This window comes from Lycorma delicatula, chromosome 7, assembly GCF_047948215.1.
Source record: "Lycorma delicatula isolate Av1 chromosome 7, ASM4794821v1, whole genome shotgun sequence".
NCBI lineage: Eukaryota > Metazoa > Arthropoda > Insecta > Hemiptera > Fulgoridae > Lycorma > Lycorma delicatula.
Genome location: NC_134461.1, coordinates 108,082,630 through 108,095,223, shown reverse-complemented (window position 1 = coordinate 108,095,223; position 12,594 = coordinate 108,082,630). Strand labels below are relative to the sequence as shown.

At 32.3% G+C, this 12,594-nt stretch overlaps 1 protein-coding gene across 2 annotated transcripts in view; it reads right to left on the bottom strand.

Moving 5' to 3' along the window:
• Window positions 1-700, bottom strand: part of LOC142327735 (uncharacterized) — a 34,652-nt gene extending 33,952 nt beyond the window's left edge. Inside the window, exon 1 of one of the 2 annotated variants that reach the window (XM_075371025.1) lies at window positions 459-700. The gene's annotated coding sequence lies outside the window, so the exon portion shown is untranslated. The remainder of the gene's footprint in view (window positions 1-458) is intronic. The other variant, XM_075371024.1, reaches the window with a different exon arrangement.
• Between the last annotated feature and the right edge of the window lie 11,894 nt (window positions 701-12,594).

Here is a 12,594-nt window from a genome sequence, read left to right as displayed (position 1 = left end):
TTAAAGGTATTTCTGATTGTGTATACTAATTTTTTAACAAATTTTAGTTGTTTTTATGAATGTTTAATAAAAAACTTTGTGGTTTAAGCAAATGTATAGTTTTATACTTGACTGCACCAGTGTTTCTTTTTTTTATAAAACATTCAATAGAACAAAATTCAGTATATATAATATAATTCTATAATGTATTATACTATATTCAGTATAGTATATTAATATTAGGTATTAACTTTAATTTTAAAATTTGTAAGCTTTCAAAATCAAACTGCATTTCTGAGTGAAGTTGTATCCACAATGGAACTATTGGTTATTATTTCAAGATCATGAAAAAATTTTGGAAACATTTTATAAAAGCATATTATATACTATTTTATAAAAAGTTTAAAATACTTGTAAACACAAAAAAGTTTGTCGTTTTTTCCTTTTAAATATTTATTTAGAGAAATATTTTAACATACCTTAGCAGACTGATATGCGAGACAGAATTTCATGTTTGTTATTAAAAAAAAAAAACTTGTGATATCACATTTACATTAATATAACGATTATAAATATATTGAAGCATTATTTTATTATCAGTTAAGTAATGTAATATTAAACAATTATTATTTTTATGTTATATATAAAATATTAAAAAAAAAAATTATAAATAAAACAATAATATTAGTGTACTACTGCGGTGTGATGTTAGTTGAGCGAACTCTATAAATTAACTGGTCAAATTGCGTAATAGACAATAAAGGGGATTCGCTATATTCATGCAGTGTACGTATCCCTCCCGCTTCCTCAATCAGCTGATCTTTAAGCGACAAATGTGCGTCCTATTTTACGGTTTTAAATTATACGGTGTACCACTATTCTTGTATGTTTACCGCACTTTTTTTTGTTGTGTATAAACAGATGTATTTTAACTACGATCTCAAAAACGTACAATAAATAGGCCAAATTAAATTGTGTCAATACATACATATAAAAATGTTTATTAGTAAAATTAAAAAAAAAAATACATTTATAAATGTGCTTATCAAAACATATTAGTATTATCATCAAATCACTTTTTATGAAACAGTTGTCCTGATAATATTATTTTTAATTTGATTTGAACGATCTTGTTACTGACATTAATGTACCCGTTGGGGTTAAGTTAATGCACGTTTGAGAGTTGTGTCTATTTAAAATTGGAGATTTGATAAGTTTAACTGCTGGAGTGTAATATACGGTTCAGATCTTTTAAACTGTTCAGTTGTATAATTTTAAAATAAAATTTAAAAATGAATGAAAAATTAATATTCGCGTATAATTTAAACTGTTCGCTATGATTAAAAAATAAATTTAAATTATTACAAATACTGGAAAAAAAGCGGACCTACGGTTCACCTGCGGAAATGTTACATGATTTATGATTCATTACATATGATTTTGTCGAAATTGTAACTAAATAACGTTCATGAGTTTAGCGTAGTAACTACAACAAAAACTTTTACAACGAAACCTTCAAAATTCTGAATATTTTTAGCTATTTCTTGAGTTGTGATTTTTTAACACAGTTCTAACCCCTAATGTTTTCCTTTTTATCACTAAAACACAAATATAATTTTAGATAAAATATTTTTATCAAGAAGTATAAATCGTTCGAACGAATGAAACGCTCGTGCGCTGCGCGCAGCTGCTCGGCGCACCACGTAGTCCAATCTGCGCCAATAGCAGCTAAAATAAAAATGTGAGGTCATAAATCAAACAAACCCACGCACCATCCTTTTTAATAGAGTTATGTAAGAGTTTTTCAGTAGTTAAAGACAAGTTGCTTTAGAAGGAAAACAGTTTATTTAATCAATTGAGATTTTTTTTCACTTTACAACACTATTTCCAGCAAGATTAATACACTTTTCTCATATATGAATCAGCTTATTTATGGTTGCTGCAAATAAATCTTTTGTCTTGATGTCGATGCCAATTTAGCACATTTTCTTTTACTTTGTTATTGCCATTAAACGTTTTATCATTTAGCACCTCCTTGAGTGAACCAAACAAATGGAATAGAACCGATTCAGGATTGTATGGGAAATGAGGTAGTACTTTCTAATGCAATTTTTCGAGATTTTCTCGATTTACCTGAGGTGTCTGCGAACGGGCATTTTTTTCAATACTCCTGACTTCATTTTGTTGATAAGCATGTCACAGTTGTTTATTGTTAGTTGATCTTCTAGAATATCGACAAAAATCGGGCCTTTTGCATCCCAAAAGATTGCTATCATGATTTTTTTTTTGCTGATTGTCGGTTCAGAATTCTTTACAGCTGGATTCGTGCGCTTCCATTTCTCATTGCTTGGCATTTCTCCCGCCATCACCCTATTCACCCTAAAGCATAGGACTGAATATCTGTGCCACAAACGGTTACTGAGCCTCGAACAGTTTTGCAACCAGTGTCCTAAATAGCTCCTAGAGCTTACCTAACAGCTTGAGCGGACTAAGCGCGGTGCCATACACCACCGGCTTACGTGTCCCAACCGCTCACTTTGTCACACATTTACTAAAATGGGTAGGCGCACCCCGTCAACTACTAAAAAAATATATGACATCCATAAATTAAAATTGACTTTGTCTAGACAGCTATTCGCTGCCATGCATAGGTCGCTGAATGCCAACAAGTACTTTTCCACCATTTTATAACGCTTGGAATCATAATTGGCTGGTGGTCAGCAATGCTCAGGATTAGCTTCCCACGGCAATGCGGTAGGAGTCTTTCCCTTAAGCAAACTACGGATGCCGATTGAACAAAGCAACCGCATCAACGAACTCTCACACGGTCCGACAATGCGACCTTGAACTCTAAGTCCAATTTTCCCCTTGACCTCTAAGTTCCAGGGTGGCCCGGTCTCTAGCTCCCCCAAGAGCAGGGCAGTGAAACATCAGGTGTTCATTTGACTGGACCTCCCCACAGACGCATAGCTCATCAGCTGCCAGGCGGAACCGAAACAGATATTGGTCCAAGTTAGCGTGGTTGATGAGTACTCGGGCACCCGTTGCCCTTAAAAACGAGCTCGAGGCATACCATCCTCTCAAATCCTGTATAAACTTATACCTTCCCTTAGTCGTGGTGTCCCATTCCAGCTACCGTGCTTCGATCGCGAGGCTCTGCAGCCTCTTCCGCAGGCGGGAGATGGGTAACTGAACGAAATTTAGATCTGGTGCATTGTGATTACCGTTCCGTTCCGGTACTGGCCCGGCCCAAAACCGCATCCCAAATACCTCGGCCTTCCGGCCTCTTCTCAATCTCCACATGGCTGCCCGAACTTTCACCACTAAATCGATTGAGAGAGTCTTTTCCAATACGGTGGTAGCCTCGTAAGAGGTTGTTTTAAAAACGCCATTTCCACTCCGTGCTCTGTATTTTTTAATTCCAGTTGATATTGGTGAATCTATGTCTCATGATCACGGAGTTCGTTGGAGCTTCGCCGGTAAGAGTCCGCAGACGGCGATGTCAACGAACTACGTTTACAATTCTAAACATGACATAACGTAAAAGTGAAATGAAAATGGGGAAAAATTAAAAAAATAAGCATGAAAACATTATATTTTACTTTAATTAGATTTTTAATAAAGAATACTTCCAATAAATATCTCGAATTTTGTTAGATAACTTTTTTCTTCAGTTGATAAATCGCAGGACTCGAATATGTCATTTTTTTCTATTTTTAAAGGTGACTTCACGAATCGCGCCGCTAGATAGCAGTATTTGATAGTACTAGGTAGCGTACAAAAACTTGATAATGTACTTGAAATATTAAAATTTAAAATAAAATATACTACAGCTTGTTTTAATAGTAAATGATCTTATGTAAATGGTTCTTAGAAGCGGAGGCACATCGGTTTAAATCCGACTTCATTTCCTTTTTTTTAACTTTTTTTTTTATTTTAAATATAATGATTTATTAATAATTACTAACCTGTGATTGTAAAAAAATTTACAATAATAATTCAATAATAACAATAAAAAAAATATATGAACAAATATTATAAGTTATTAATGAAATAAAATTTTATGTACTTTTCATTTACAAAAAAAAAATGTGTATATATAATTTAATAGGCGTACAAGGAAGTTATGTGGTGTCCACATTAGATTTATTTAATTAGGGAGACATATTTAGATAGAATGTAGTCGAAAAGTTTGTTGGATATGAATTATATCTATTCATACACACCACGATTTATTGTACGTGTGATTTTATGTATTTCATAATTCTCAAATGTATTAAGATATGGTATTTTTCGTATATACCATTTTCTACATAGGTCTATATATAAAATATCAAGGGGCTGTCAATGTTGGGGGAAATTTTTTGTGTCTGAGGTGGTGGAGAAACCCTATCACCGTGGGTGGGTGATAGTAAATTCATTATTTATTTGGAGATTCTGGATTCGAGTTTTTATTAGGTATAGAATTTTTATATGATAAAAAATTTTCACAGCAGATTCCCTTTATAATAGGTTCCGAAATCTAGAAGGGCAGCTGAATGTAAAAATTTCACTTACCTGATACCAGACAAGCTGGGAAAAATGGATGTAAAAGGACAAAATAAATGAAAAACCAAAACATTTTAACTGGAGTAAAGGCCGATAGATGATCATTATTATAGTGAAACCATATTATTGCTTATTTATCCATTTTATAGTATCCTGTATTTTTTTTAAATTTTGTAAATGGTTCAATTGTATAAAAAAATCTACTTTTGTCGACGAAGAATTGGTAGTAGAAACCAAAAACTTATTCGGATTATAAGAAAGAAGGGATTTTATTGTAAAAAAATGCGAAATAATTCATGAAAAAATAATCGTGTAGAAAATAGTTATTTAATTTCCAAGTCGTATATTTATTTTTAAAGGTTGGATTTAAATTGTTACAGTGAAATTTAATGATAAATAAATATGTTTAGAACAAATGGATTAGTAGGCCACTGAATCATCGCAGCAAATCCTTGACAAATACTAAGTTAAATAACATTTGATAAGATTTATTAAACTAACAGTTCACTAATAATTTTCAAATCGGAACAAATTTTGTTTTCTAATTGATCATAGTATTGTTAAGATTAGACCAGACTTAAGGAATGATAAGGTAGGTAGGTTGGTAGCGTCTTTGTCTTTCATCTAGGAGTTTCTGAGTTCAAATCCCGGTTAGGATCGGAATTCTCATACGATAAAGGGACCAGTATATGGTTACCATCGTGAATAAAGAAATAATCGCATATGTTTAGTTTGAATATAACATTTTGCTTTTATCAAGTAGTTTTACTTTACCATATAGATAGTGGTACAGCAGAGTTCTAGCTCTAAAAGAGAAATTATTGTAATCGGTCCAATTTGGGCATATGTGGTTTTCACCAGATCTTAATGTTTTGACACCTAAGGAACCCAAAAAAACAAAATCGGGTGGAAATTTTACGGGTGTTCGGAAAACAACTTGTACGTATGTGTGTGTTCGGTCTTTCACTCTGTATCTCCAGAACTGCTGGATCGATTTTGACCAAACTTGGTTAGATTACTTCTATGTATGGGGTATTGATGCTATTAAATTATGAACTTAAAAGGTCAAGGGGGTGAGGCTGTAGAGCAAGGTCACCCTCAGTATATCGAGATCGCTTAATTAAGATCATATTTTTCTTAGGTACATTTGTTAATAATTAAAAAATAATTATATTTACAAAAAAAAAATGTTTGCAAAATCCCACGCCTTTCTCAACAAAATTCTTTAAATTAAAGCTATGTTCTTTTTCTTTTGCCTATTTAGCCTCCTGGAATTTACCGTTCAGGTATTAATTCAGAGGATGATACGTATGAGTGTAAATAGAAGTGTAATCTTGTACAGACTCAGTTCGACCATTCCTAAGATGTGTGGTTAATTTAAATCCAACCACCAAAGAACACCGGTATCAACGATCTACTATTCAAATCTGTTTAAAAATAACTACCTTTACTAGGATTTGAACACTGGAACTCTCGACTTCCAAACCAACTGATTTGGGAAGACGCGTTCATCGCTAGACAAACTCGGTGGGTTAAACTAAAGCTATGTTGTGACATCAAGTGAGCGGTAGAATTAAATAATGAATAATATTTAAAGTGTAAAAAAATAACTCGGTCTTGAATTCTATCTCCCGGTTGACTCAGTACTTGGTGCGTTAAGCCTCGCGGCTACACTACTTTGCCGATCTTACAAACTATGTATTTTGTATGCAAGTTGTGAAATTAGTTTAGTTAGTGCTGACCGTCACTGCTAGTACCGCCACACCCGCGTTAATTAAATACGGTATGCGCGTGCGCTTTATTTAGAATCATTGAATTAAATTAACGAAAAAATAATATATTTAAATAAAATGGTAAATATTTTATATTAAGTCGTGTGTGTAAGCAGAAACAATCCACAGTTGTAGGAATTTTCTGGAACGCGGCTTGAAATGAAGTAAGTTTAATAAATGTTACGTACAAAAAATTCAGTTAGAAAAATTTTTCAAAAATATTTTTTTTTGTGATTTTAAAATGTAAAATCCTATTTATCAGGCTTTTTTTCACTCAATGTTATTTCATCATTTGAGTATTTAAATTCCTCATAACTTGAAATATATTCGATTTCAACATTTTGAAAACCACTAAAACCATTCTTCTTTTTACTAAATATGAAATTATGTTTTTAATGCACCTTTTTTTTTGTAGAGTTCTGGAGATCTACATAATTTCAAATTTTGAATATCACTAGATTTGATGTAGAAGGGATAAAACTGAACTTGCTTTTGATTTTTTGTAATAATTTACGTATGGTATTATTATTTGTGTTCACGTTTTTCATGCATGTGTTACATTGATTTTTGTTTGTTTTAATCTCAAACCATTTATGATAATATCATTGTCAGTTATAGTGTCCTTAACTTTTAATTTAATAGTACTTTCAAAGTCGATAAGTGTAAAGTGTAATGTAACTTCAGTCTGAGTAGATGATACCACTTCATTCCAAATGAGTTTTTTTTAATATAATTTTAAGAGCAAAACAATTGAATTTATATTGCGCGCGTGTAAGTTATGAAAGGGCACGTCTACATGCAGTATATTTAAAACATAAGTACATTCCCTATCTTTTCCAATAATTTTTTTTTTGGAGTTATAGTTTTTTCATTTTCTTGCCGGGTTTAAGCGTTTTAGTACACTACTTAATCCTTAAAAAGGTCTATATTTATTCGGTTCCCCATTTTAATGATCCAAAACATTTGCTAAAGGCTGTTTGTAAATTTATAAATAGTTTACTGCTCTGTTACACGCTATTACATCAATAAAAGTTACGAAGTAGGTTTTCGGAACATTGACAAGTAAAAACGATGTTAGATAATAGATAGGTTTGATATTGTGTTGTTAAGACAATTTTTAAAAAAAATTACTAGTTATCGGTGTAAATTCGTGTGCTGAGATAAAACTTCGTATTAATTTCTTAATTATTTCTACGCATTTCTTTAAAAAAATCATAATTTATATTTTGCGATAGTTTATGAAGGAAAGGTATTTATCTGGGAAGGTAAACAATTTTTTTGTTTTAAAAAGCCAGTTTTTTTCCAGTTATAGCACAGTAAATATTATAACAGAGTTACAATTAATTCTTTAAAGAAGGGGGTGGTAGTAGAATACTTGTGTTTCTCTGGGAAAATAACTTTCATCTATATTATTTATAGAAACTTTTATCTTACATTGGTGTTAAGAACGCATTACTGAAATATTGGGCGACTTTTTTACACATTATGAAAGTGTAAATAATATCTTCAAAAATATTCCTATTAGATGCCATCTGTTTAAAATAATACTCGTTGCAGGGGAAATAATTATTTGAGAAATTAGTAGCGTTCATGATGTCACAATATGGTTGGCGTGATATTTCTTCTCCTCACGGCATTGCTATGGATAATATTAGATATATGCCTTATGCTTTCACATATGGGAGGAACAACAATGGAAAAAGTATAACAGTAATCTATTTTTGATGTAAGCATTTCCGTGAGGGTCATTTTAGTGTTTGTGTTATGGTGTTTGTAACAGGTAACAGCCTACCGAAACTAATGATAAAAACACCGACTATGACCTAAGTGATAAAAGGACATTTTTCCAGAAAATAGTATTTGAAGTTGGAATATCAGTTTGAGAAGAAAATATCAGTGAAGTTGGCGATGCAGTTTTCTCCAACAAATTTTTTTCAGTTCACTCTTACTTTTCTTTTCCTGTTTAGCCTCCGGTAACTACCTTTCAGATAATACTTCAGAGGATGAATGAGGATGAAATGTATGAGTGTAAATGAATTGTAATCTTGTACATTCTCAGTTCGACCATTCCTGAGATGTGTGGTTAATTGAAACCCAACCACAAAGAACACCGGTATCCACGATCTAGTATTCAAATCCGTGTAAAAATAACTGAGTTTACTAGGACTTGAACGCTAGAACTCTCGACTTCCAAATCAGCTGATTTGGGAAGACGCGGATCAACCCGGTGGGTTAGTTCACTCTTACTGAATAAAAAATATCTTGAAAGGTATAAATTACATCTCTAAAATACTCTTCATACTCTCCTGACTCTGCATCAGCTGATTTTTTAGTTTTTTCTTATTAGAAATCGATTGTAAGGAAAGTAGTGATACAAGAACATGTTATATTCATTATTCAAAATCATAGTATATTACTTTGCCAAGTTCCGTAGCTGAGTGGTAATATCTTTATCTTTCATCAGGAAAGTTCTGGGTTTAATTTCCGGTCAAACTTACCATTTTCGTAGAATGAATTTATCTATCTTAAAGTAACTGTAATTGGACGTGAATTTGTTGTTGCTTTTAGATAACAATCTGTTCGGTAATAGTAATAGTTGATATTAAGATAGAAAATATTCATTGTTATCACTCATAGAATTATGATTGTGTCATTTTAAAATAAGTCTGTTAGAAAACTCATTTTAGATGTCTTGAGTATTTTTCTGTTGTTGAAGCTATTGACCTCCTACACAATTTTAATTATTTTTCTATGCTATCTAGTTAAGATTTTCGTGGTTTTCTTATATGTAATGCTGAAATGATTAATTTCTTGGTAAACTGTGAGAGTATTCATTCTAAAATATTAATATATTGTGTTGAGTACGTATTAAAATGAGTCGCTGGATGATTTGAATCGTCTAGTAATTCTTGGTTTGTATTATTTCAATGTCCTCATGTTGTAGAACATGAGAATTTCTGCGAAAAGACCAAATCTATGGCTTTCTTGGGTAAAACCCATTCCGTACAAAAATAGTTTATAGAGCAAGTTAACAAGTTAATAGAGCAGTTTTTGTAGTTTATCACCTTTTTTTGTTTAACCTCCGGGACCGTCGTTAGGTATTGCTTCAGAGGATGAGTTCAATGATTTGTAGCGTGTGTGAAAATGCCATGCCTGACCGGAATTCGAACCCGGGACCTCCGGATGAAAGGCCGAGACGCTACCACTCGCGCCACGGAGGCCGGCCATTTCTGTAACCTGGATTCTGACATTATATATTATGTTGATCGTAAACTGAACAAGTTCTAGTATTTGTTGAACAACCCGGTGAACATTGACGAAGAAGTCTAGGAAAGAGACCAGACTAAAATTTTATAAAACGATTGCCGTGCTAGTTTTATTGTATGGTTCGAAGACGTTTGCGCCTAGTAAAAAACATAAAAGCAAAATTCTAGTATGGGAATGCGGTTTCTGAGGTCTGTGGAAGATTGTATGAGACTGGATAGGTTCTACAATTATGATATCCGGAAGGAGTTAATTATATTTAAGACAGACTTTTGGGGAATAGCGTAACCATCTTGAGGATCCTGGATGAAAGGTTACCCAAGACGGTGTGGAGATATAAACCTGTAGGTCGAAGAGATGTGGGAAGAACGAGGAAAAAGTGTTGTAACACGTTCAGGTATTCTTTTTAAATCGGAACAGGCAGTTGGCCTATACTCTGAAGGACGACGAAGAAAATTATTTCAGTGTTGAGTTATATGCCTTACGTCCCGTCAGGTTTAAAGATTGTTTTTTACTCTAGGATTTACTGTTAATGGTTCCTCTCATGAATAATTTTGATTTTTTGTTGAATATCTGGTAAAATTGTCAACGTTTATAAATTAAATACTGTTGTTTGTTCCATAAACGGTGAGTGTTCTAGGTAAACCGACGGCATACATAAAAGTCATGAATTGTAATGTCTGATTAAAGGATTTGCGTTTTTTTCGTAAATACTGGTAGAAACAGATCTTTTTAAGACACGTAAACTATATAAAAATAATCGCTATTTTTTATCACTAATAAATGTAAGACTGTAATCTTTTTTTGTTTGTTTGATGATATCGTCACTTAAGCTTGAAGCTTGTGCGTGGGATATGGAAATGAAATTTTGTGGCGTATGAAAAGTGCCATGCCTGACCAGAATTCGAAGCCGGAATCTACGGATGAAAGGCCGAGATGCTATCACTCGGCCACGGAGATCGGCAATATTATATCTTACGAATTAAAATGATTAGTTAATCACTAGAGTTTTATTATATTTTGTTTGATTGTTTTTTTTTGTAGGCATGATTAATATTCTTAAATTTTTGTTTATTACAGATGGAGGAAATATCAAAAGAGTGGTGTAATAAAGGAATACCAGACTGGAATTTGTTACAAGTTATTTTACGGCTTGATTCTTATGTTTTTAAAGTAATTCCACAGCTGTAAATATTAATTCTGGTAAATACTGATCTTAAATTTATTATCTATTAAGCTCTATTTATATGATTGATGAAAAAGGAAAACGTTTTCAACCTGATCCATATGCATTTTTTTCGAACATTCAGGACCTGTCCCTCAACATATGGATCGACTTAATTAATTATTTGTTTATTTTATAGAGGATAGTAATAATTTTTTTGACTAAAACCAATTTTTTTAGATTTTTTAATTGAAAAAATGGCTACATAAACGATTTAAAAAAAATTTTAGTCATGATTCCTTAGTTTTAATTAATCTCTAACATAATGTGCATGATGTTGTTCTAAGTATTTTCACGCACACGAAAATTAGAAAAAAATTATTGGAAGAACTTAGGTAAATTTTAGTTAGTTATCAAGTAAAAACCTCTTGCGTAGAACTGCTAAGAAGACCGATTTTCTGTTAAGGTTTTTTTTTTATTTCCTTTTAAAAAAGTATCAAATCATTCTATTCTAAAATTTTACAAAAAAAACCTTGATCTATAAAAAACAGTTACACGTTAAAATAAAACGCAATAAAAAATAAATAACACCTATAACAATAGATACCGCAGATAAAGAAACGTCAACGTTTTAACTTGCAGCATCATAACGAATCATGCTTCTAACTTCCCCCGCTTGTGGTTGTTGTTTAACGTTCCTCGCTCAAATCTTTTCAACCTTAAATTGAGCTAACTCAAGAACGACTCAATCAATCTTAATAAAATTTTCACATGCACAATTTCAGATACACTACTAAAGTATATCTAAATTTTAATGAAATTAATTAAGGAATTTTGGAGATTTTTGAGTCAGAAAATTTAATCCATAGGCCTACAAATAAATAGATATTATAGAATCAAACAAATTAATAGTTTAACTACAGTTTAAGTGGGTGATATTTTCGTACTCCTCATACCTCAAAACGTAAAGAAAATTTATTTTCACCCCCCCCCCCCTAACATTATCCGAGCATAAGTAATATCGTACTTTTCTTCGAAAAGTCGATAAAAAGAAAAAAATCCGAATTTGCTCACTCTCAATAGCTAGCAGTCTGCTTCTCATTCACTTTTTTTATTTTGTCAAGAACGTTTCTCGTCATTTTATATCTTGTGAGTTTTTTTTTCATTTGGTAAGCATTTTTTATAAATTCATCTATATTTTAAATATAAATGAAAATAAAAAATATAAAATCAAGTTAATATTGCAATTTGATCGGTCTTTTGACATCATAAGTGACAACGTTTTTTAGAAACCTTTTTCCTAAATTTCCTGCTGCTTAATTATTTCATATTTTCACAAAAAACATTTTCCTGTGATTATTCAGAAAAATTAAATTTAATATTTCACGATGCTGAACGTACCAAAGTAGTAAGAGAGCGTGCGAGGATCAATTCTGGTTTTGATCTGCAAGTTAATTGGACTGTCAAAAGGGAATGGAACATAGTTGCTGGTTTCCTAGCCTTGCAGGGAGTCTGATACTGTTGTAGATAAAATAGCAACCCAGGTGGCTAGGGGCCCGCCTGGGTGCTTACTTTGCCAAGAAAGACCTATTGGCATTGAGCCCCGGTTAGGTAAGGTATTCGTTGTGTGGAGAACTCTATGATGGAGCTGCGGTGTGGGAGGGTGTAGGCATTGACCTCGTTCCCGAAAGTGGATCAGAGCAGACAGAGCTATCTCTGTCTGCTGTCTATAGATGTGTGAAAACACATCTATATGTGTTTTCATTAGTGGCTTATTAAATTTGTGAATCTGTTTATCGGGATTTTTTAAGTTAATCAAGAGGACTTTGAATAAATTTAATTCTAAGACAAAATTGCCGTTGTTGC